General features: G+C 46.7%; 1 protein-coding gene across 1 annotated transcript in view; it reads right to left on the bottom strand.

The window, feature by feature from the left end:
* Positions 1-23,254, bottom strand: part of LOC144758378 (uncharacterized) — a 687,536-nt gene that overhangs the window by 432,437 nt on the left and 231,845 nt on the right.

Genomic DNA, 23,254 nt, shown 5'->3' with positions numbered 1-23,254 from the left:
TCAAGTCCCCAGTTTGGGACTTCTTTACTGTTTGTCCCAAAAATCCAAGGTTTGCCATTTGTACCCTTTGTAAGCTTGCAGTTAGTCGTGGTAAGCCAGGTAGCAACTATGGTACCGGCGGCCAGAGTGGTCATCTTGACAGAAAGCACGCTGTCCAATGGTTTGCGCACCTAGCTGCGATCAAGAAAGGCCAAAATCAAGGAAACGTTGATGTTTCATCTGATGTTGACGAGCAGGAAGAAGACGTGTCAAACACTTCCCTTACACCCAGTACCCCTCTCAGCAGCACACCCAATGTGAGGCACACTAAGAGTGTTGGAGCGAGTGAGACACCAACGCACAAAAGTTCACCAGCGAGCAAAATTGGGTCAACGAAGTCATTATCAGCCCGTAAATGCTTGGTCCAGGGCAACATTAGAACAATGCTTACTTCAGAGGTGCCATATGAACGCAACCACCCACTGACGCGTCTGTATAACACTAAGCTGGCTAAAATGCTAGCTGTGGACCTTCTACCTTTTTCTTTTGTAGAAGCGGTAGGTTTTCTTGAATTAGTTGCAACGCTCTGCCCTAAATGGAAGGTTCCGAGCCGGTTCTATTTTGCCAGAGTTGCGGTTCCAGCACTACATGAAGATGTGCTGCAGGCGATTGGGGCAGCTTTGCAGAAGAGTGCTGTTCACACAATACATCTGACAACAGACATGTGGACCAGTGGCCCAGGCGATGATTACATGTGCATCACTGCACACTGGGTCTCTTTTTCAGGTGTTATAGCAAAGCTAAACGCAGGTGTTGACCCGGACCAAGTTTTCAAAGCTGCTCGGAAACATGCAACACTAGCCATGTTTGCCTTGGAGAAAAGTCACACAGCAGAAAACCTTTTGGAAGAGTTTGACAAAAAGGTGTTGTCAATGCTATCCCCCCTAAAACGCAAGATTGGTTATGTTTCCACGGATAATGGCGCCAATGTAGTTAAGGCCATGTTACAGGGTCACCATGTTAGAGTGCCGTGTTTGGCGCACTGTATCAACCTGGTAGTTCAAAAATTCTTGAGTGATAAAGAGAGTCCAGCGTTCGAGGTAATGGCCACCTGCCGCAAAATGTGCAACCATTTCAGCCATTCTTTTAAGGCCCGGAAGCATCTGCGGAGACTGCTACTTCAACGTGGAATGCCAGTGAAAGCACTCATCCAGGAGGTGGCAACACGTTGGAACTCAACCTTCTACATGCTTGAGCGTCTGCATGAGCAGTATACGGTACTCGATCACTATTTCTTGACAGAGGCTACATCTCAGAAGGAGGACCTGCGGATGAGTAAGGCGCAATGGGCCATAGTTAAAAGCCTGACAGACATGCTTCGTCCTTTTGAGTTCTTCACGCGTGCAGTCAGCCAGGAGGACTGTAATTTGGGAAAAGCTATCCCATTGTTGTGCATACTGGAGCACCAACTGATGGCGGTTTCTTCTGAGTTTGAAAAAGATGAAAAAAAAAAAAACCATTTCATTTTGTCTGAGAAATTATTACATCGCCTACGTGGTGATGAACGTCTTAAAAACATCAACTCAGATCAGCATTACATTTGTGCTACTATTCTGGATCCACGCTACAAAAAGGCGCTGGCAGACAACGCATTCTTTCCTTTCGCTGATGCAGATGTTCAAAAGTACAAACATTGGTTAGCCTGGTCAGCCAAGAGGTTTGAAAAAGAACGGCAGGTTATTGAAGGAGAAGCCAGTACATCAGCATCAGCATCAGCAGGCCATCCGCAGTCACAAGAATCCACTTCTGCACCTGTGGCTGGGGCACAAGTGACCTCTCAGCCGTTAAAGACACCGGCAACTGGATCATCTGCACCACACACAATGACAACACTAACAGTGGCTGGGGAGGAGGATTGGCTAAGTTTGATGGGGTATGGTTCTCGAAAAAATGTCACAGGCACAGCAAAAAGTAAGCAAAGTGGAGGAACAGTTGATGACCTTGAGTCGATGGTGCAGGACTATCTGAATGACTCAACAGTGGTCTTTCTTAATGAGGAGCCATTGCAGTATTGGCATGGCAAAAAACAATTGTGGCCACAGCTCTACAACCTGGCTATAAACTATTTGTCTTGCCCACTCGCAAGTGTGTCTTCTGAACGTGTTTTCAGTGCTGCTGGTGGCATTGTAACTGCCAAACGGAGCCGCCTATCGCCCAAAAATGTGGAGCGGCTGACAATGATCAAGATGAATCAGCACCTCATACCACCAGATTACAAAGTGCGAGAAAGCACGCCACATGAAGACGATGAGGACAGCAACGTAGATGAGGGGATTTTTTCTCTGTTCGGTGCCACTGACCTCATCCAGCCTGAATTCGCAGAGTATGATGACGAAATCTTGTTCTTATTCCCTGACACCGAGCCCTGAAAATGAGACAATCAATCAAGAACTTTCTTTTTCGTCCTTATTCACTTTTATTCCTGTGTGCTTTGTGTCTCTCTTTCTTTGTTTTGCACAGTTAATTTAATTCAAACTTTAATCACCTAATCCCAAAAACAAGACCATCATCAGAACTGTCTTCACTTGTTTGCTTATTGATTTGAAGGTGCCGCAGTCTACATTCCTCAGGTTCACAAGTTCTGAAGAACATGCTCCTCTATCCTCCTCCTCCAGACTGCGATTTCCCTCCAAGCAGAGTGCTGGATTACGCACAATGAAGAAAGACTCAGCACTTGTGGGGGTGTTGTACTTCTTTGCGGGTGAGTTGACGGTTTTGGGCCCATTGCTGTGAAGCTCTAATAATGGACAAAAGTGTTTTGGACCAAATATGAGGTGGAAATTTCTTGCCGTTTTTGCTGACTTGCTTGCCTTTGAGGTGCTCTTTGGCGGGGTTCCGGGGGTTTGTGTGTAATTTTTGGTGTCTGTCGAAGCACTGCTGCGACAGTCTAATCTTGATTGCATTTGCTTTTCAGGAAATCCGTGGTGGAAAACAGGAGTTATGATGATTGATGATGATGACCTAGCTGAACAGCGCGGCATTTGGAACGAAGGCCGAGAGATATTGTAAGTATGAGATTTAGCTTTTTCGCTGTTTGGGGGTGTTGTCGGGTGTTTTTTTGCGGGTGGGTTGGCGCCGGCGGGTCTTGCCTGGGGCATTCCTGGGAAGGTCTAATACCGGATACAAGTGTTTTGGACAAAATCCATAAGGAACAGCCTTTTTTTTGCCATTTCTTCAGACATCTTGCTCAATGTAGCGTTTTGGGGGGCTTCCTGCTGTTCGTGGGTGGGTTGCGGCCGGGGTCTCTGTCGAAGCACTGCTGCGACAGTCTAATCTTGATTGCATTTGCTTTTCAGGAAATCCGTGGTGGAAAACAGGAGTTATGATGATTGATGATGACCTAGCTGCACAGCGCGTTACTTTGGACCGAAGGCCGAGAGATATTGTAAGTATGAGATTTAGCTTTTTCGCTGTTTGGGGGTGTTGTCGCGTGTTTTTTTGCGGGTGGGTTGGCGGGTCTTGGCTGGGGCATTCCTGGGAAGGTCTAATGCCGGATAGAAGTGTTTTGGACAAAATCCTTAAGGAAAAGCCTTTTTTTTGCCATTTCTTCAGACATCTTGCTCAATGTAGCGTTTTGGGGGGCTTCCTGCTGTTCGTGGGTGGGTTGCGGCCGGGGTCTCTGTCGAAGCACTGCTGCGACAGTCTAATCTTGATTGCATTTGCTTTTCAGGAAATCCGTGGTGGAAAACAGGAGTTATGATGATTGATGATGATGACGACCTAGCTGCACAGCGCCGCGTTTGGACCGAAGGCCGAGAGACATTGTAAGTATGAGATTTAGCTTTTTCGCTGTTTGGTGGTGTTGTGTCGCGTGTTTTTTTGCGGGTGGGTTGGCGGGTCTTGCCTGGGGCATTCCTGGGAAGGTCTAATACCGGCTAGAAGTTTGTTGGACAAAATCCATAAGGAAACACCAGTTTTTGCACTTTTTGTAAGTTAGGGTTCGTTAGGGTTAGCCCTAGCAGCAGGATTGCATGTGTTTAGGGGGGTTCTATTGCAACGCGGTTCTGTTGTTGTAGAGCACTGTTGGAGCGATGCTGGCTATGGATACTTTTGCTTGCAGGCAAGTGGTTTGAATACAATCCACGGTCTGTATTTGGGTCTACTGTTACTTTCAAAGTACGTTTTGTAACCATTTTTCTGCTAGGCATCGTTTTTGGAGATATGATTGGGTTCTTCTACATTTTTGCGACTGGCTTTAGTAAGGGTCTTGGTGGGAGCATTGCTGGGAAGGTCAAATTTTGTTCTAAAACACAGTAGTACACCCACCTTGAGGGGAAAGATCCGCTATAATATTTTGGCCATACTTATTGATCCTTAAAAAGGTGACTCAGACAGAGCACGCAATTTCAAAAATATTGTACTGTCTATTAGGGAAATCAAAGTGTCACTTTTTGAACCACACAGCGTACATACCTTTTATTTATTTATCAGTGGTATTGTAATAGCACTTCCTGTTTTCCGTTCAATAATTACAGGCCGGGTTTCAGTCAACATCCGCCAGGCAGGCAGTGGACAGGGTGTCTCTTCTGTCAGTGTTCACCACCACATTGATGGACGAAGCGTCAGCTGGAATGGAGGAGTGCCGCCAATAAGAGGAATTGTTTGCTGCATGCAACTTACTTACCAATTTCAACAGGACAACTCCAACAACATACGCAATACAGATACAGTATCCATTGTTGTCTTTTATTCTATGAGTGTGACTGCTGCATGTGCTTACCTTTACTTTGTAACCAAAGATTGTCTGTAAACTCTGTATCTTCAATTATTGTTTGTCCATGCTCTGCTTTTTTTTTCTTCTCTCAACAAAACCTACCCAAAAAGAAACCCCCATTCCCATCCATTTTACAAACCCTAACCCTCTTCCCCCGGGCTGTGTTGTTTTGCTTGATGTCTGACTAAAATGACATCAATAATTCCACACACTTGCTGGGGAGGATAAGGTGATAGCAGCAACAGGCTGGTGAAGGAATACGAGGATATCTTCTAGACTTACTCAGCTTCAGTACTATATCTTCTAGTAGTAGTAGCCAATGTCAAATAAATTCAACGCAAGTACTAGTTATACTTGCAATACTTTACCATTTGTTAGGCTACATTATGGCACTGTTCTAGTGTACTGTCACCTGCTATTTTCTCGATCGTACCGTAACCGTTGTAATGCTACAGTAAGGAGTACAAACAAGGTTTCGTTTTCTTTTTTTCCATAGGCATGCAACTGCCACTGTGTCACACCACTAGTAACACCGCAATGAGGAAATGTCACCCGCCCAGGAATGACAACGTTAATCCCCATTTCACCTGGAGCCAGCCCTGGGCCTAGCCCTAATTTCTAACACAAATTACAGGTAAGATAAGCATTTGGTGGGAGGTAGTATAATGGAGTATTATTTCGGAGTAGACAAGAGATTGACGGTTGTACTACTAAAGTCCTACGACTGTTCATGAAAACAAAGTTACTGTTACACCCCCGCCCCCCACCCACCAGACTGAAAAGCAGTAAAAAACAGGTATGGTCAGATAAAGTTGAAAAATATATTTATTTATCCCTAACAAAATAATCTCCCTCACCCACCCTAACCCCAACGATTGTCTCTGAAACGTCCCAAAACGATCCCAACTCCCAAATCCCACCCCCCAAAAGTCTATAAAAAAAGGGCAAGGGACACTCCACTACTGGAGGGTGCTGGTGCTGGTGCATGATGCGGCATGGGCATCATACTCCTTGCGGAGGGTGGCAAGCTCGGAGCGGAGGCCCTTAACCAAGGTCTTATACCTCAGGACCTCCTGCTCCAGGTTGGACATGCGGACTCGTAGGCGGCGTTGGCGTTCCTTGCAGCTCCTGTGGGGGGCAGCTGGTATTTCGGGTGCTTGGCAGTGGCGGTCGGCTTTCTTAGCCCGGCTCGGTCCCGCTGGTTTAGTCACGGAGGAGGATGCAGTGGTCACAGTCGAAGATGTTGCCCCGCTCGACTGCGTGTCCTCCTCCTCCTCCAGGGCCACCAGCCGCCGATACTCGGCGACTGTGGCCTCCAGCCTCCGTTGCCGGGCCAATCTAGCCTGCTCCCTCCTTGTTGTTGATTTGGAAGGAGCAACTATATGAAGAAAGAAAGACATAGTCTGTAACCAATGCTCCTTATTAATAACACAAAGTGATTGAGCCGAAAGTTGGGTCACAGAGTACAAGTAGCAAATTGAAAGCACAGTACATAACTATTGAGGACAGTATCTATGTAACCTCCCACTTCTGCATCCTTGCTCTAACAGTAGTGGTAGTTTAATGAACTAATTCTACGACCACTATGGACTTCCATTACAGTCGACTATGACAGTACACCAGTCTTATTCTTCTTCTTCTCTCTTGTTTAGGGAAATGGGTACGTTATCTTATGCAAGCCGGCAGAATGACATGGACACAGCACAGTGAAGTTGCACCCGAGAAAAAAAGTTGCACACCATGATGATGGAGACAGACTTGCGTTACTGTACCGGTCCAGTACATGCAGGTGGTGAAGCTATTACTTTTCTATTACGGGTGGCACTGAGAATACTCTGTTACAAGGGCTACTGCTTAATTAATTTACCTTTCACCCTACAGTGCAAATGAGTACTAGAAAAGGAAACTGAAGAAGCTAACTAATTTGATTATCTATCACTTCACATGGGACGTATTTAATGACAGATGAGATGACTTTAGGTGCTTTGCTTAATATTGAGTGAACACAGTGATACACCCACACATGAATGACGTACTACAAGTAAACTAAAGTTATTAAGAGAGGTACGGAGTGTCCACCGTAATAACCAGATATATGCTGTGAATGCAAACGCAATACAAAGTACTGCTACTATTCATGGTAGTATTGGACACATTTACAATTTCTTTTCCTTGCCTTCCCTGCACTGGGACGGACGTGCGGGTGCGGTGGTACATGCTCTTCAAGGTAACACTTACTTCACCTGGCGACCATCTACTCTCTCTAGATACACATTTGCTATGTAAGAGTCAGAGAATACCATGCTCCAGGCATCCATTCATTCAAAGTATACGCACACATACAGTTTCTGTTTCACCCACCCAGGCTGCTGTCCTTCCACCCATCCTTGCTTCATCATTGACCCAGCCATGCACCATACCATATTCTTTCCTTCCCAGCCACCTCTGGGTCCAAGCAAACACATATCGTTCTTCTTTGCCAGCCATCATACAAGTTCGCGTCCCACTTACTTACACCCTTCTTTCGCTTTTCGTTCATCCCATCCATCACGTTCGTCTAAGAACTTATTGGGATTCTTCTCACCAAAAACTTCACAGCTAAGTCGAAGTACATTTCGAGGAGGCTACTACCTGGTTGATTTGTAATTGTAATACACCCGTGCAGAAAGCACACTATGCAGTCTTCAATCTCAATAAGTAAGGAATATATAGCTTACCTGTTTCCGCCACCACCGTTTGATCCCCCACAGGAACGGCCACCAGCTCTTCTAACGCCGCATCCTCCCCAGAGGCCTCCGAGTCCAAGTCCAACACAGCCACCTCCGCGCTAGCCCCGTCACCAGATGTTACACCTACAAAGTACATTTAAGAAAGTTAGAATACACCACTCACTACTATATAATATTTGGTCTAGGAGAAATGTTAAAAAAACAGAATACAATGTAATAATTTGTGACTGTCTACTCCATAGTAAAAATGTCCCATTTTCCAGGGAAGGCTGTTGTCTTGCTGCACTTTTATGCACAACTGATGAATGCTTGCTTTTGATTTTTAACACGCACCACTTTTTCTCCTAACAGACAGAAGCTTGACTCCTGAGTCCTAAGAACACGACCAGGATCAAGTTCAAAGTAGGTGAGAGTTCGGCTCGACCACAAGAAATGTGTCCAATTAATCGTCAGCACTAACCACTTTTCCGTTTACAGTTAAATAGTTTTATGACAAAGTAGATTTTAATAAATGTGTTTACTTTTAATAAAGCTTTTACACTTAAATAGACTCTGTGGTTTTTGTTCCTCTAGACTAGAGTGGATGAGCTAAAGGTTTTGGAATTTTTGCAAGCATGAGTGCCTCTGACACTTCTTGACTGTGCTGTGACTCCGTACTACTCTCTTGTCCTGCGTACGATAATCTAGAGATCATTGGGGATCTATAATCGGTGACTTCGGGAGCTGAATGACTCTGCCACACTATCTAGTCAGTAAGGAGACAGTGCATAGAGGTATTGCTGAATATAATGGGAGTCCAATGGAATTGCCAAATGTCCAATCTTAGTTAGCTACACAGACAGACTAATAAGAATAGTCTAGTAATACCACAGGGAGTCATATTCGAGGCAGGATAAGAATTTATATCCAGTCTACAAGAAGATCAAAGACGATTTAGAAAAAATCGAATGAGGAACGCTAGGAAAAAATAGGTACTGTTTAGTAAAATGTAAACTTACTGGGGCCAGCAAAGGAGCCCTCGCCTGCCCGATCCTGGCCTGCATCCTCAGCACCCTCCTCCTGTGTCCTCTTGCCCTTGGGGGGAGCTGATGTACAACATGAAAGAAAGAAAAACCATAAAACATGGATGAGATTTTTCAACCAAATCAAACATTTCAAAAGAACAATAACAACATATTTTGGAAAAATAGCAAATAGATAGACAACTATTCCACGGGATCTATCTCATGTGGTATACTACGTTATTCGTATTGCCTGATTTGCGGAACGTTGACTTAGAAAGTTCCTATGTAACTCAATAAACAGACTACTAAAGAGGTTTGCCTAGGCCTGGCACTGCAGGCAGTAGTGCGCAACACGTGACAGACAAAGTCCATCCTGCTTGCAGATCAGTGAATACTCAAACTATCAATCCACCCGCCACCACCGCCACTATTTCTTCTGATAGCCATGTGACTGTCTAAAGGAAGGACACTGGACTTCAGTCTGTTGGGGCTGATTTATAAGTCCCTTGCGGAAGTTGCGGCTGATTTTCCTCCATTGTTGCGTGCCTTTTCTGACGCAGCGGCAGAACAAAAGACTCGCCATGGTGTTGGTGCGGCGTATATATTAAAAAAAAAACACATATGGGCATATGGGCGATGCATCACGTTGTAAAGCCCTGCGCCATCAGGGGGCGTTCCGGCGCAAGGGAGGGCGTACCTGCGCAGGAACGAATCCTAAAAGTGGCTGAGGGAAATCTACAAGATGTCAATCAGTCATTTTTAGGACAATGATGCATGACTCAAACCCTGCGCGCTTGAAGCCGACGTACGGCTTGATGCAGCATTGGGGAGATAGGGTACCCCAGAGCATTGCTGGAGCTGCGCCATCGTTGGCACGCAACTCCAGCAATGCGCTGCCTTTACGGCACAGATGCGTAAGGCTTCTGTGACGTTTTGGGCCAATGGGTGGTGGTGGCATGGCACACAATTACTGCCGCATCCCTGCTACTTTGCAGGGATGCGCCGGTAATTGAAAATATGACCCTTACTGTCTAGCATTACGCAGTTCTTTTCTTTACAGTACACTGATACATAATTTCTCAGGCCAATGAAATGCTTCTGAACACAACATACAAAACAAAGAAGCATAGTAGCAAGCAAGGCTACTGAGAAGGAGAGCAGTGCACCTGAAAATGAAATGCATAGAAGATTTTGAAATATAATTTACCTCAATGTAATCGGCAGCATTATTGCTCTTGGTAAAGAACAAAGATTTGCAAATAACAGAGCAGGATAAAACAGAGTAGTAAATGTACTACTACTACTACTCACCAAGCCCGGGGACCTCTACGCCGAGCGCGTCCAGCAAGTCCCGCTCCCGGTCCATGACATCGGTCCAGCGGTGGGTGGCCTGGTTATATGTGCGCCGGACCCCAGAGATCTTGTACATGGCCCGGCACACCTTCTCCCACCGCTGGCGGCGCTCCCGGATGCCATAGCCGGTCGCGATCTTGCCGCCTCCCAGGATCGTCTTGGGGAGGCGGCGCTGGACATGGAAGATCAGTGCCGCCACTTCCTCCGCGCTGAAGATCTCCCTCGGGACCACTTGCTCCCCCCTTAAACGCCCGCACGGGAGCCGGGCACGGGGTGCGGGACCCTTCCCCTTCTCAGGGTGCTTCCCGGCTCCCTTTACCATGGTCTGGGCAGAAATAAACTTAAATGATAAAGAAGAAATAGAATAGTGAAGAAGAAAAGAAAAGAGTTTAAAAAAGTAGTTTAAAAGTAAATAAAAGCTGAAGAAAACACAAAAATATAGAGCTAGAAAAATTGAGGGTTAGATAATAAGTAAAATTAGATCAAAAAAACTTCAAACAAGCAAAGGATGGCAGAGATTGAGAGAGGATACAGAAAGCATGCCCAGAACCATAGCAATGAATGAGAAACAAGATGGCCGCGCCCGTTCACGACCGCGTGGGTAAGTTCGCGCGAGATTTTCCTTGCGAGTACGCGCGAAATTGTACTCGCGAGCAGCACACTTTGCGAGATTACACATAGCGGGCGGAAACGGAATTACGTCACGCCAACAAGATGGCCGCGCCCGTGTACGACCGATAGGGTAACTTGGCAAACGAATAGCTAGAAGCGCCTCGCGAACACGCGCAAGATCACGCGAACATACACGTCGCAACAAAAACAATTTTGTATTCGCACGTATTCGCGGCTTCCGAAATCGATCTCGCACGGATTCGCGCCCCAAATATCGCGCGAAATTGCAAAAAAAACGATTTTAGCTAAAATGAAAGCAATGAGCAGGTGCAAAAGTTCAAACTTAACATTAGTAACATTCAAGGTAGTGCTTCCTGATGGGCCCCTCCAGAGTTTGCAACAATTCTATGACCCTGCTATGACCCAAACAGCAGGCTCATAGAATAGCACCATAAAGGTCCTGTAAAAAAAAAATTTCACTGCAACAAAAAGCAAATTACAGATAAGGAAGGAAGCAGGTGCCAGCCAGACTGGAACTTTCAAAATTACTGACACATTAATGAAACACAAATTAATTGATGGCAGTTGAAGAAGGGCAGGTGTGCTAGCTTTTTTCAACCACCATAATCTACAGTAATAAATAAACCTAATAGGTGCCTGTGAGGATGTACTAGAGGGTGGCATGGGTGTCCCAGAGGGTGGCAGTGGTGAAACAGAGGGTGCTGTGAACCTGTGATGATAAACCAGACGTAGAAACAACATAGTCGCGGCCGTTGCAAGCCGAAAAGTAAGTTCGCAATTGCGAACTTGTCCCAAAATCGGCGCGAACACGCGCCAACACAAAAAACGGAAAAATCCGCAAATCCGCTAGAGTTCGCGGATCTTCGCGGATTGCGAATCCGTAAATACGCAAGTTCGCGGATTGCCAATCCGCAAAATCCGCCCATGCTTACTTGCAACCTCCTCACTTACAAGGTCACCTAGCTGGGTTAATCTGAACCACTTCCACCACTCTGGGTTGGAAGACACCTGCACCATTCTTCTAGTATCCCTCCCCAGTGTAAGCTCCCTACAACCACAGAACTTACACACTCACATTTATAACAGTGTTGGCGCGACTCCGAAAAAAAATTACGGGGCCTGTTCGGTCTGACAAAACATTTTGAACAGCCCTTAAACACCATTTACCGTGCTAACCAATCACTCAAATGTCCAGGGCATCACAACATTCATCCACACTCCCACCAGAAGACTGGTGAGACAGCATCTTACTTCCCCTGAATCTCAACCTGTCCCCCTCTTAACCGGGAACCAGGTACCATACTCTGGGATCTGGGAATGGGACTTCCAGGTGTGGAAACTTGGCAGAGACTACTGTTAGGATGAGCTGAAGCCATTTTGTTTTTAGCATCCATTTTAGTTAAGCCATGTGTTTGCCATGTGCTTCCCCGTCTTCGCTGTTGCCTGCTTCTCTATTTCCCCGAGTCAACATATATAATTAGCTCCGACACTGAGTACTGCACATGCTCAGAGAGGCCTTAGCTGTTAGGATGCACCTGTCATGTATTTAACTGTCAGGCTATTTTAACTGATGTCAGCAGCATTGTAGCTGCTCCCATTCTGTTGACTAAGCAATTCTGATGTATCCTTGTATGTAACTGACTATTTGTGTGTACACTTGTACCGCCTCATTTTGAGCCTCCGTGCTTACTCTGCAGTAAAAGGTGTATATATAAGGCCCATGGTTTCTGTACTCCATGTGCTGCCTCATACATTGCCTGAGGGTACAGTATCAATGTAGTTCCACTCATGTGTCCTAATAAAAATACTTTCGTGCTATTACAGCTTCCATGCCAAGCTCTAATTTGTCAGTCTAAAGGACCAGTGCGCAAAAGGGCGAACCCCTGCACCAGGGGGGCTCCTGAAAAAGCTCACCTCCACAAATTGGCGCCCGTTACGTGGGGCTCATCGGTGACTCGGATGCCTGATGGAGTGGTCTTGACGGAGGTTTGGAATCTCACTAAGGATGTGCACTGCATGAGGAGGCCCTTGTCTTTGCAGGCTGAAGTGCTTTTCCGATTTTCCCGACTCGACCCTCCAGGTGGTGCCGGTCTACGACTGAGATACCTTTTGGCGTTCGTCTTACAGTAACCATTTGGTCGATTCAGAGCTTGGCAATTAGAGGCTGGAGACTTTTGCTTGGTAGGATCGCTAAATGTGACGCTTTTTGTTTGGATTTGCTTGGCCAAGATTTTGGTTTGGTTATATATAAATAGCAATGTATATAGGCAAGTAATGTGGAGATTTTTCTCTAATTTTTTTAATTCTTGAAAGGTACAATATTTGTGTTAAGTACCACTTTGTTATAATATTATATATACTATAATATTTTTGGGTGCCTGTTTCACGCACGCTTCGAAGGATGTGGCTTTCTTGGAGGTACCAATATGGATTTAGAACGAAATCAGCCGGCTCCCCCCGAGGGGAGACCAAATAGGGATATGTACATTAAAATTGGTATTTCTTCCACAATGTATAGTGCACTATGGAATAAATATACTAAGAAGGATCCTGATTTATGATGGCCAATACATGGGTCATTCGACATTAGAAAAATTCAGTATGTGGAACAGTGTGTGTTTAAGCGCAAAAGTAGACCAGATATGTTTGACTGTGTGCAAATCTGGATGAAAGAAGCGCATGAGAGAGTGAGGAAAGAGCAAATTTTAGCAGACAAATAACAGCGCAAGAACATCTATCTGAGAGGCCAGGATATAAAAAGTAAAGAAACGAGGGAAATAAAAGATAAAGAGGATAGGGAGTGCAGTTTACAGGTAAATGGCCAATACCCTGTCGGGTGTCCTCTCTATCCTCTACTTAATAAACCACAGGATGATTCAATTTTGTTAGATCGATCTCCGCCACCATATACTTTTCCCTCTGCCCCCAAAGATGATTCTGTTGATGATAAATCTTCCTCAGATCACACAGAGAAAGAGTTAGACCCTAAATGATAGACTCGCTCTTTTTAGACCGGTGATCGTGCAGCCACTCTCAGTTCTGCTGCTCGACAAGGCAGCGCTTGGCGAAGCCTCTGCTCCAGACATTGTAGCAGATGTTCCGCAATGGCCGGACTCAGAGCAGTTATATTTTACAGAGTCGTTTAACGGAGAAGTAATTGCAAATTTTAGGAAACATTCCACAGACTTAGATCCTGTTGATATAAAACATGATCATAAACAATTGAGTGACGGTCTTTTTCTCCCTTCCCAGGTGGCCGATTTAATTAGACGTGTGTTTAAACTACGAGTTGATGCGTTCCGTTTGCGAGAGGAGAAAAATTCCGCTGCTGCAGCTGAACAAACAGCTCAGACCCCCATGCCACAGGAGGAAGTTCCAGGGACAGATAAGGATACTGTATTTCATGGGAAACCAATGTTTGAAGCTCCACCTTTATATGTCCTTCCTTGGGGTGTAGGTACAAGCGATAATAAAGATTCAGCAGATGCTGAAATCAAGAGAACAGAACGTTTTTTTCATCATAGCGCTTAAAGCTGCCTTGTGCAAAAACAACTGTTGAGGGATAGAATGCAGAACAATGTCCCACATTCACTCGAGTACACAGATGAGTTTGAGTTTAAAATATTTCTTACGCGCAGCGTGCACCTGGCGGTTTCTTGGCGCTATAAGGTACTAAAATCCTGAGGGGTAAGAAGAGCGGGAAGACAGGGAAGAGTTAGTGGGAGAAGGCTTGGGTGAAAATAAAAGTCTTCAGTGCCTTGCGGAAAAGGTGTACTGGGCACAAGATCTAAGGTGAGCCGGGAGAGAATTCCAGAATGCAGGTGCGAGTGTAGAGAATTTAGAGCCTCCCCATTTTTTTCGTTTGAATCGAGGAACTACGAGTAGTTGTTGGGCAGATGAGCGTAGCTCCCTAGCCGGGACATAAGGTTGAATTTCTGAGGAGATGAAGGCGGGAGCTGAGCCGGAAAGAGCATTAAAAGTAATGCATCCCAGCTTGAACAGGGCTCGTTCACGAATGGGGAGCCAGTGTAGGGACTTGAGGAGGGGAGTGACGTGATGGGATTTAGAAAGATTGAATACCAGGCGGGCCGCCTGGTTCTGGACTAGTTGGAGTCGTCGCACGCTGTAAGCGGGCATGCTGCAGTAAAGGGCGTTGCCGTAGTCCAGGCGGGAGATAACCATCGCCAATACTATGAGTTTTTGGGCCGACGATGAAAAAAAACGGGAGACTTTGCGGATGGTGCGGAGAGAAAGGAAAGACAAGGACACCACCGAGATGACTTGGGAGTGAAGAGAGAGTTGATCATTCAGTTTGAATCCTAGTGTTTTTACAGAGGTAGATGGAGTGGGGGGAGGACAAAGGGAGGAGGGCCAGAAGAGAGAAGACCAAGGACTGAAGATACCACCTGTCAACACCAACTCCGTTTTGTCGGGGCCTAAATCCATAGTTTTTTTGCTCACCATGCCATTCCAGTTTGAACCCAGCCATATGCAAATCAGTCTTGACCCTGTGCCACATGGGAACATTCCAGCCCGAACTGCCAAGCCAGGTCCTCCCTGGACTAGAAACAAGCATCCTAGGACCCGTTTAGGGGTTTCACCCTTCTTCAGCCAGGTTAGCTTGATTCCAGTGGCATGGAGAGCACGGAGAGCACAGGACCAACATCTGGGCATACCCGTACCACTCGGGGTGACAAATGCAAAAACAACAGTTGGATAGAATGCAGAACAATGTCATACATTCACCCCAGTACAGAGATCTTGGCCTAAATTCATTGTGTTTTTGCTCACCATGCCATTCCAGTTTGAACCCAGCCATATGAGAATCAGTCTTGATGCTGTGCCTGGTGGGAACAGTCCAGCCCAAACTGCCAAGCCAGGTCCTCCGTGGACTGGAAACAAGCATCCTAGGACCGGTCGGGGTTTCACCCCTCTTCAGCCAGGATAGCTTGATTCCAGTGTCATGGAGAGCACGGGACCCACATCTGGGCATACCCGTACCACTCAGGGTGACAAATGCAAAAACAACAATTGATGGACAGTATGCAGAACAATGTCATACATTCGCCCCAGTACAGAGATCTGGGCCTAAATCCATTGTTTTTTTGCTCTCCATGCCATTCCAGTTTGAAGCCAGCCATATGTAAATCAGTCTTGCCCTTGTGCCTCATGGGAACAGTCCAGCCCAAACTGCCAAGCCAGGTTCTCCCTGGACTGGAAACAAGCATCCTAGGACCGAATTTGGGGTTTCACCCCTGTTCAGCCGGGATAGCTTGATTCCAGTGGCATGGAGAGTACGGGACCCACGTCTGGGCATACCCATAACACTCAGGGAGACAGATGCAAAAACAAAAGTTGATGGACAGAATGCGGAAAAATGTCATACATTAATCCCAGTACAGAGATCTGGGCCTGCAGAACACCACCGAAGATGGCCTCAACGAAAAGAAAAAATGTGCACCATCTGTCTCCTGGTGAGGCAGAACTGGTATGTGCTGGACTTAATGAGCATAATGGAAGGGTGTCTATGCGCCAAGATAGGTACAGCATGCTGTACCTTCATCCCCATGAAAGACCTATACAGTTGCACACTGTCAATAGCCATCCAAACACTGCACAACCTACAGCAGGTCATGATTAAAGAAGGAGGTGCCCCAAACATAGAATTGTTCACAGGTTTGTTTACCTGGGTACCAAGGTGGAGTGCAGACTTATGCAAAGCCCCACCCCCTTAGCGCTGCGGCGGAATAGCCGCCGCAGCGATGCGGTTAAAGGCAGGGAGTGGCCCCTGGGACCCTTAAAAAATATTTTCCCCTGCATTTGCAAAGGGGACCCCTTCCCGTTTGCGAATGGGTTACCACCCAGCCACCTGGACCACCTCAGAATGTGACTTTCAGTTGGTATTCATGGTCCCTTCTATCAGAGTGGGATCAAGCATGTAAACACAATTTATGACCCACTGTACCAGTATTTCCTGCACAAAGTGGGACAAGCTTCACTTTATCGCACCGGGTGTACAGTATAAAGCATTCCATGTACCTAATGCAAAGGGAATTTCAGCAAGCAGCTGTAGGAGCTGTGGCTGCTGTTCCTGATCATTATTGTTTAATTACATTTAAACTGTTACTGATTGCCATGCCTCGCTGTTCTCCTTTTTGATAATCAGAACCTGCTTCAACACAGCAATGGTTATAACATTCCACATTATCTGCAGTTAAGCCCTGTGTGGGCCGGCAGCGGCAGCCACACAGGGCTATTTCCCCGTCTGTGCGGGCATTCTAAAGGAGTGGGCGGAGTCATGATGAGCTGAGCTCGTCATGGGCACAGCTCCACTGTGCCTTAAGACGAGCTGAGCACATTATGAGCATGCAAGGGGTTAACTGCAGATAATGTGGAATGTTATAACCATTACTATCTGATGACATGGATTTACAAGATTTCTTGTTGGGTCCTAGGTCACCACATTCTAAAAGATTCATCTACACCACTTACAATGTACTGTGGACGCCGCTGAAAGCTTAAGGTTAATATAAATTGACAGGATTATCTTGGAAAATGCATTGGCTGTTGTGAACAATGGCATGACAGCATGGTCAAATCATATATAATCTTTAAATAATATTGTATCTTATGCATTCTATGTTACACTTAATGGCACTTCTCTCTTACAGCATGGACAAAGTCAACTGAGAACGATTATGGAATTGAGTGAAAATTTCAGGTTTTAAAATCAAACTGTGTGCCTTAGAAATGTCAAAACACAACAGAATTATATTTGCCTTAAAATTTAACACACGCACAAAGACTGATGCAAAAAAAAAGATGGAGGCTAACCATTCTACACACGTTGGCTTTGTGATACATCTTAGTCAGGTATGGCAGTTTAGGCTAACCCAAGGTATCTGACAAAGGGTACTCCCACTATGCTAGCAATCGTATAGATAGTGTTAGGTAGGAGTAGAATAATATAATCATATTGCCACACAGTAATGTTATAATGGTAAACTTGTTGCACTGATTCCGTTGGTAACGCAGAACTGTTTGTTAGGACAACAGGACATCACAGTTTAGGGACTGAGTCTCTCTACAACGTCAGTACTTGTCGGCCAAATCCTGGCAGCACACAGTGCCTCACCTGAACGCCTAATCTTTCCAGAGTAACAGGTGATTTCAGCAAGCTCAAACACGACCCTCTATCCCCAAGGGCACTGTGGAAATGGATCCTCCCCGTTTGTTACTCACTTACTCACTCATGCATGCCCATTCTAAACACAAGAAAGACACAACAAATGTTTACAATACATTTATTGAAACAATCATATTCTATTATGAAGCAAATGTGCTGCGATCATTAGACAGATGCAACCAAAAGTTATTAGAATTACTAATCTGATTATATAGGACCAACATCCCAAGCATGGCAAATTATATATGTGTCTAGTTCTACCCTTACTATGTGAGCCTAGGGATACATTTGCGATCTCTGGGATTGGCCCAAGACCCCATACCTAGCGTAAGTAGTAAGATGGTCCGCATCACGAGTGTAAACTTAGTTTAAGCAGGGCTGCATGTTGTGCACTGCTGTCATTCCAGAACAGTCCCCTCTGCCGGAATTCTCCTCTCTGCCCCCAAAAGGACGGAACACTGTTTATATCATAAAACTATAGTACTGGAGTTGCAGTTATGCGACTGTGTTATGTCTAAATGTAAGGAGCTGTTGCTGGAAGAGCAAAGAAAACAGTACACTACGTTGTTATATATTCCAAGCACCTTGTGTGAAATATGAAGACGAAATCCCAAGAATAGTCCCTGAATAACAAACATGTATAGCATAGTCTCAAAATAATAACACAAATGTGTTATATGTGGCTATGCAGAGTGAGCCGCGGAACCCTAAAATGCAAAACTAAGGGAGAACCAAAGTGGACCCAAAAGGGAAAGCTTTACATCTTTGTCGTTTATACCATTATTGTGATGCTGGTTACACTGCTTTATTTGTTTTGCCTGATAATTGCAACACACTCTTTTTACACAAGAATACGATTGTTTCAATAAATGTATGAAACGCCAATTCGTATCTTTCTTGTGTTTACCTTGGGCATGCAAAAGTAAACAACAAAAGGGTAGGTCTGTCTCCATGTTTCCTGTGGGGAGTAAAAAAGTGGTCATGTTCGTGGTTGCTGATACCATCTGGAACCCTTGTAAGTTTAGGGGATTCAGATGGGGCACTGTGAGCTAGTTAGGAACCAGGCCAACAATTCCTGATGATACTTGTGAACCAAGTTCCCATATTTTGACGTTTCTGTTGTCCAGAATACACAGTCCTACTTAATTCATAGGAACTGCATAACATTCTCATGGATAGGACGCAGGCAAAAACGAATTGGGTTTCAAGTCAGTACAAAAGAAAAAGAACATTGTTTCAAGCTCAAAGGGATAACTTGCTACAGGGGTCACACTGAGGGGGCATTCAATAAAGAACTGTCAGGTGACAGACGTGTCCCAGCAGCACCCATTATAGTGAATTTGTTGACTTGGGTAATGGGCCCCTGTTAGACTCAATATAGCAGCAATCACCATTTTGGAAGGGGACATAGAAGTTCCTAGGCGCATCCATCCAAATATCATGCGGTCTGTGCGGTTTGTTATCCTCTAAGGGAGGAAGCTCATTACCCTGAAGGATGCAGGTGCTGATAGGACTATAGTTGGGAGGGAGTATCCCGAGCATGAGCAGATTCTCTCCGGTGCTGGTTGGCACACCTGGCTATCCAGTGTGGGTGACATGGAGTGCCCATTTCCCGAGATGAGGTAGAAATTAATGTCATGTCTACAACGGCCAATGAAGGGTTGAGCGAGAAGCAAGGTGTAATGATGTGATTGACTCTGGTTAAGTACCATGACCAGAAGCCTTCTCGTGGATACATCTACGGTTGCTTGGACAGTCAGATCAAGCTTGATGTTTTTTAATGGTTTCAATCTCCTTCCTTCACTCCCCCTCTGTGTCTTTCCTCCGTTTTCACTTGTTTTTCAGTGATTTAATCTTTCCCTCTCACCCTCCTTCTGTGTCTTTCCCCCACTTTTCTTGCACCTTTTACTGCCTCATTTCCACTCTTTTCTCCCTGTTTGCCTTTTTCTGCCCGTTTTCCCCTGCCGCTGCTGCCCCCGCGGCGTACCCCGAGCACGACCCACGCGACTGTCCCATTCCATCTCCCCTCCCACCTCCCAGGTGTCCAGCCCTCCCCGACCCCTACTTGATGGCGGCCGCTGCAAGGGCAGGCGTACAAGACCACTGACTCAATATCAGTGAAATTGCTCTCCCCCCTCCCAGCTCCACCATCAAGTGAGGCCTTCCCCAAGCCCCTGCACGCTCGAGTGCTAGTGTTCGAGGCTCTCCTCTACCCACAGGTTTTACCTGCGCCTCATCCCTGGCGTTCCAGTGGACCTATGTCTCCTTTCTCTCAATCTGCTCTTTCTCTCCTTTCTCACTCACTTTTTACTGGTTTCAATCTCCCTCATTCACTCCCCCTCTATGTCCTTCCTCTGTTTTCAGTAATTTTTACTGGTTTCAATCTACCCATTTTACTCCCCCTCTGTGTCTTTCCTCCGTTTTCATTCTTTTTTTCTGGTTTCAATCTCCCCCATTCACTATCCTTCTGTGTCTTTCCTCCATTTTCACTTGTTTTTTACTGATTTCAATCTCCCCCTTTCACTCCCCCTCTGTGTCTTTCATCTGTTTTCACTCGTTTTTTACTGGTTTCAATCTCCCCCTTTCACTCCCCCTCTGTAACTTTTGTCCTTTTAATTCGTTTTTTACTGATTTCAATCTCCCCCTTTCACTCCCCCTCTGTGTCTTTCCTCCGCTTTCACTCGTGTTGTACTGGTTTCAATCTTCCCCTTTCACTCCCCCTCTGAGTCTTTCCTCCTTTTTAATTCATTTTTGACTGGTTTCAATCTCCCCCTTTCACTCCCCCTGTGTGTCTTTCCTCAATTTTCACCTGTTTTTTACTGGTTTCAATCTCCCCATTTAGCTCTGTGTCTTTCCTTGGTTTTCACAAATTTTTCACTGATTTAATCTTCCCCTCTCACTCTCCTTCTATGTCTTTCCCCCACTTTTCTTGTACCTTTCACTGCCTCATTTCAACTCTTTTTTTTTTTTTGCCTTTTTCTGGCCGTTTTTCCCTGCCGCTGCTGCCCCTCCCCCCCCAGCACGACCAACGCGACCAGCCGAAACCAGTTCCCCTCCCGTCTCTCAACTGTCCAGCCCTCCCCGACCCCTACTTGCGGGCACGCCAAAGACAAGCTCGTCTGCGACCCAATTGCCCCCCTGGATCTCCGCAACGCCAACGCTACGACCCAGTGGCACTCAACGCTCTCAATCCAGGAAGCAACAACAACTGCAAGCTACCATCACCAGCCGACACTCACGGACCCTTCAGCTATCACCGCTGCCGGCACACCTGCAGCACCGCCAAGACCACTGACCCGGCGAAACCACAAGACCACAACCCAACTGAAGACCCTGCAGTGCATCCTCCTCAATGTCCAATCCCTCCACAAACATGCCACCGAAATCTGGGACCTCCTCGACAGCACCAACCCGGACATAGCGTTCTTCACCGAAACAAGGACCAACACCACCTCAGGACCGGACATCGCCATTCCCCAAGGATACAAGATCTCCAGAAAAGACCGCCCCACATTTCCGGGAGATGAGGAATCACCATCATCCACAAAATCCAACCTCTGCTGAGCACACTCCCTGACGAGCCCACAGACCTGATGGAACACCTTCACTTCAAGATACTGACCAGCCCTACCACCACCCTCCGATGAAACCTCATCTACCGAACCGCTGACTTTTCGCCAACTCCACACAGACATCATCTCTCCACATTCCATCGCATCCACCAACTATACCCTACTGGGAGACCTCAACTTCCACCTCGACAACCAACTGGACCCCAGCACCACATCACTCCTGGACAACCTCCACAACTTTGGACTCCGCCAGATCGTGACCGAACCCCCGCACTCAGCAGGACACACTCTCGACCCCCTCTTCACAACAGGTAACTCCATCACCTTCAGCCCCACCACCGAACTCCTATGGAATGACACTGATGCATCTACTTCACCTTCAGAACACCCACCATCCACAGACACCTGCACCTGCTCCCACAAAGAAACTGGACCAGAATCACCGACGACAAGCTAACCTCATAACTCAGCAACTCCACCCCAACCATTGCGGAAAACGACAACCCCAACACCGCAGCCCAAAACCCTGAACGGATGGATCTCCGACAGCACCAAGACCATAGCCCCCCTCAAGAAAAACAACAACACCCACGCCAAGAAAGTCAGATGGTTTATCACCGAACTTCGAGAGTCCAGACGCACTTGCCGCCCCCTCGAAAAGGCCTGGAGGAACACCAAATCCACAGAAGCCTACAACAACTTCAGAGGCGCCACCAACCCCCACCACCAACTCATAAGAAAAACGAGGAAAAAAGCAATTGAAGACAGGATCTCCACTCACGCACACAACAGAAAAGAACTCTTCAACATCATCAAGGAGTTCGCCCAACCCATCAGCGAGTCCACCGACATCCCTCCCTCACAAGACCTCTGCGCCAAACTCATCACCTTTTTCCACCACAAAATCAAGAGCATCTACGACAACTTTGACGAAGACAACCAACACATTGAACCCTCACCAACCACCCCCGACACACTGAAGCCAGCGATCAACAACTGGACAGGCCTCACCACTGAAGTCACACTGAAGATGATGAAGTCAATCCAATCCGGGGCCCCCACGGACCCCTGTCCCCACCACATTTTAAACAGGGCCGCCGACACCATTGCACCCATGCTCTGCCAAACCATCAACCGCTCCTTGGCACCCGCCACGTTCCCCGACGACAGGAAACACGCCGAGGTCAACCCCCTCCTGAAAAAACCCTTGACGGACCCCATCGACCTCAAAAACTACAGAACCATCTACTTGTTCCCAGCAAAAGTAATCGAGAAATCCATCAACAGCCAACTCGTCACATTCATTGAAGAGCACAACATCCTCGACTCCTTCCAGTCCGGCTTCAGAAAAAACACAGTACGGAAACTGCCCTCCACGCTGCAACAGACGACATCCGCACCCTACTAGACAAAGGAGAAACAGCAGTTCTCATCCTCCTCGACCTCTTGGCGGTGTTCGACACAGTCTCTCACCGCACCCTAACATGAGGCTCCACAACGCAGGAATCCAAGACAAGGCCCTCAACTGCATCCGCTCCTTCCTCTCCAGCAGAACGCAGCGGGTCAGACTCCCCCCTTTCTTCTCCGACCCTACACCTGCCACCCATGGAGTCCCCCACGGGCTCTCCCTCTGCCCTACACTCTTCAACGTCTACATGGCTCCGCTCGCCCCCATCGTCAGAACCTACAGACTCAACATTGTGTCATACGCAGACGGCACCCAACTCCTCCTCTCCCGATCCACAAACCCAATACTGGCAGACACATTTTTCGATAAGGCATGGAAGCCATCGCCAAATGGATGAAAAACAGCTGCCTACAACTAAACACCAACAAAACAGAAGTACTCATCATGGGCCCAAACCCCGACGCATAGAACGATACCTGGTGGTCCCCCGCCCTCGGAAGCCCGCCCACCCCCATGGGCCAGGCACGCAACCTGGGAATCATCCTGGACTCAGAACTCAAAATGGACCGCCAGAACAACTCCGTCTCGTCCTCCTGCTTCCACACACTCCGCCTCC

This window comes from Lissotriton helveticus, chromosome 1_1, assembly GCF_964261635.1.
Source record: "Lissotriton helveticus chromosome 1_1, aLisHel1.1, whole genome shotgun sequence".
Taxonomy (NCBI): Eukaryota; Metazoa; Chordata; class Amphibia; order Caudata; family Salamandridae; genus Lissotriton; species Lissotriton helveticus.
Note: the sequence above shows the minus strand (reverse complement) of the source record. Positions and strands in the feature narration are given on the sequence as shown.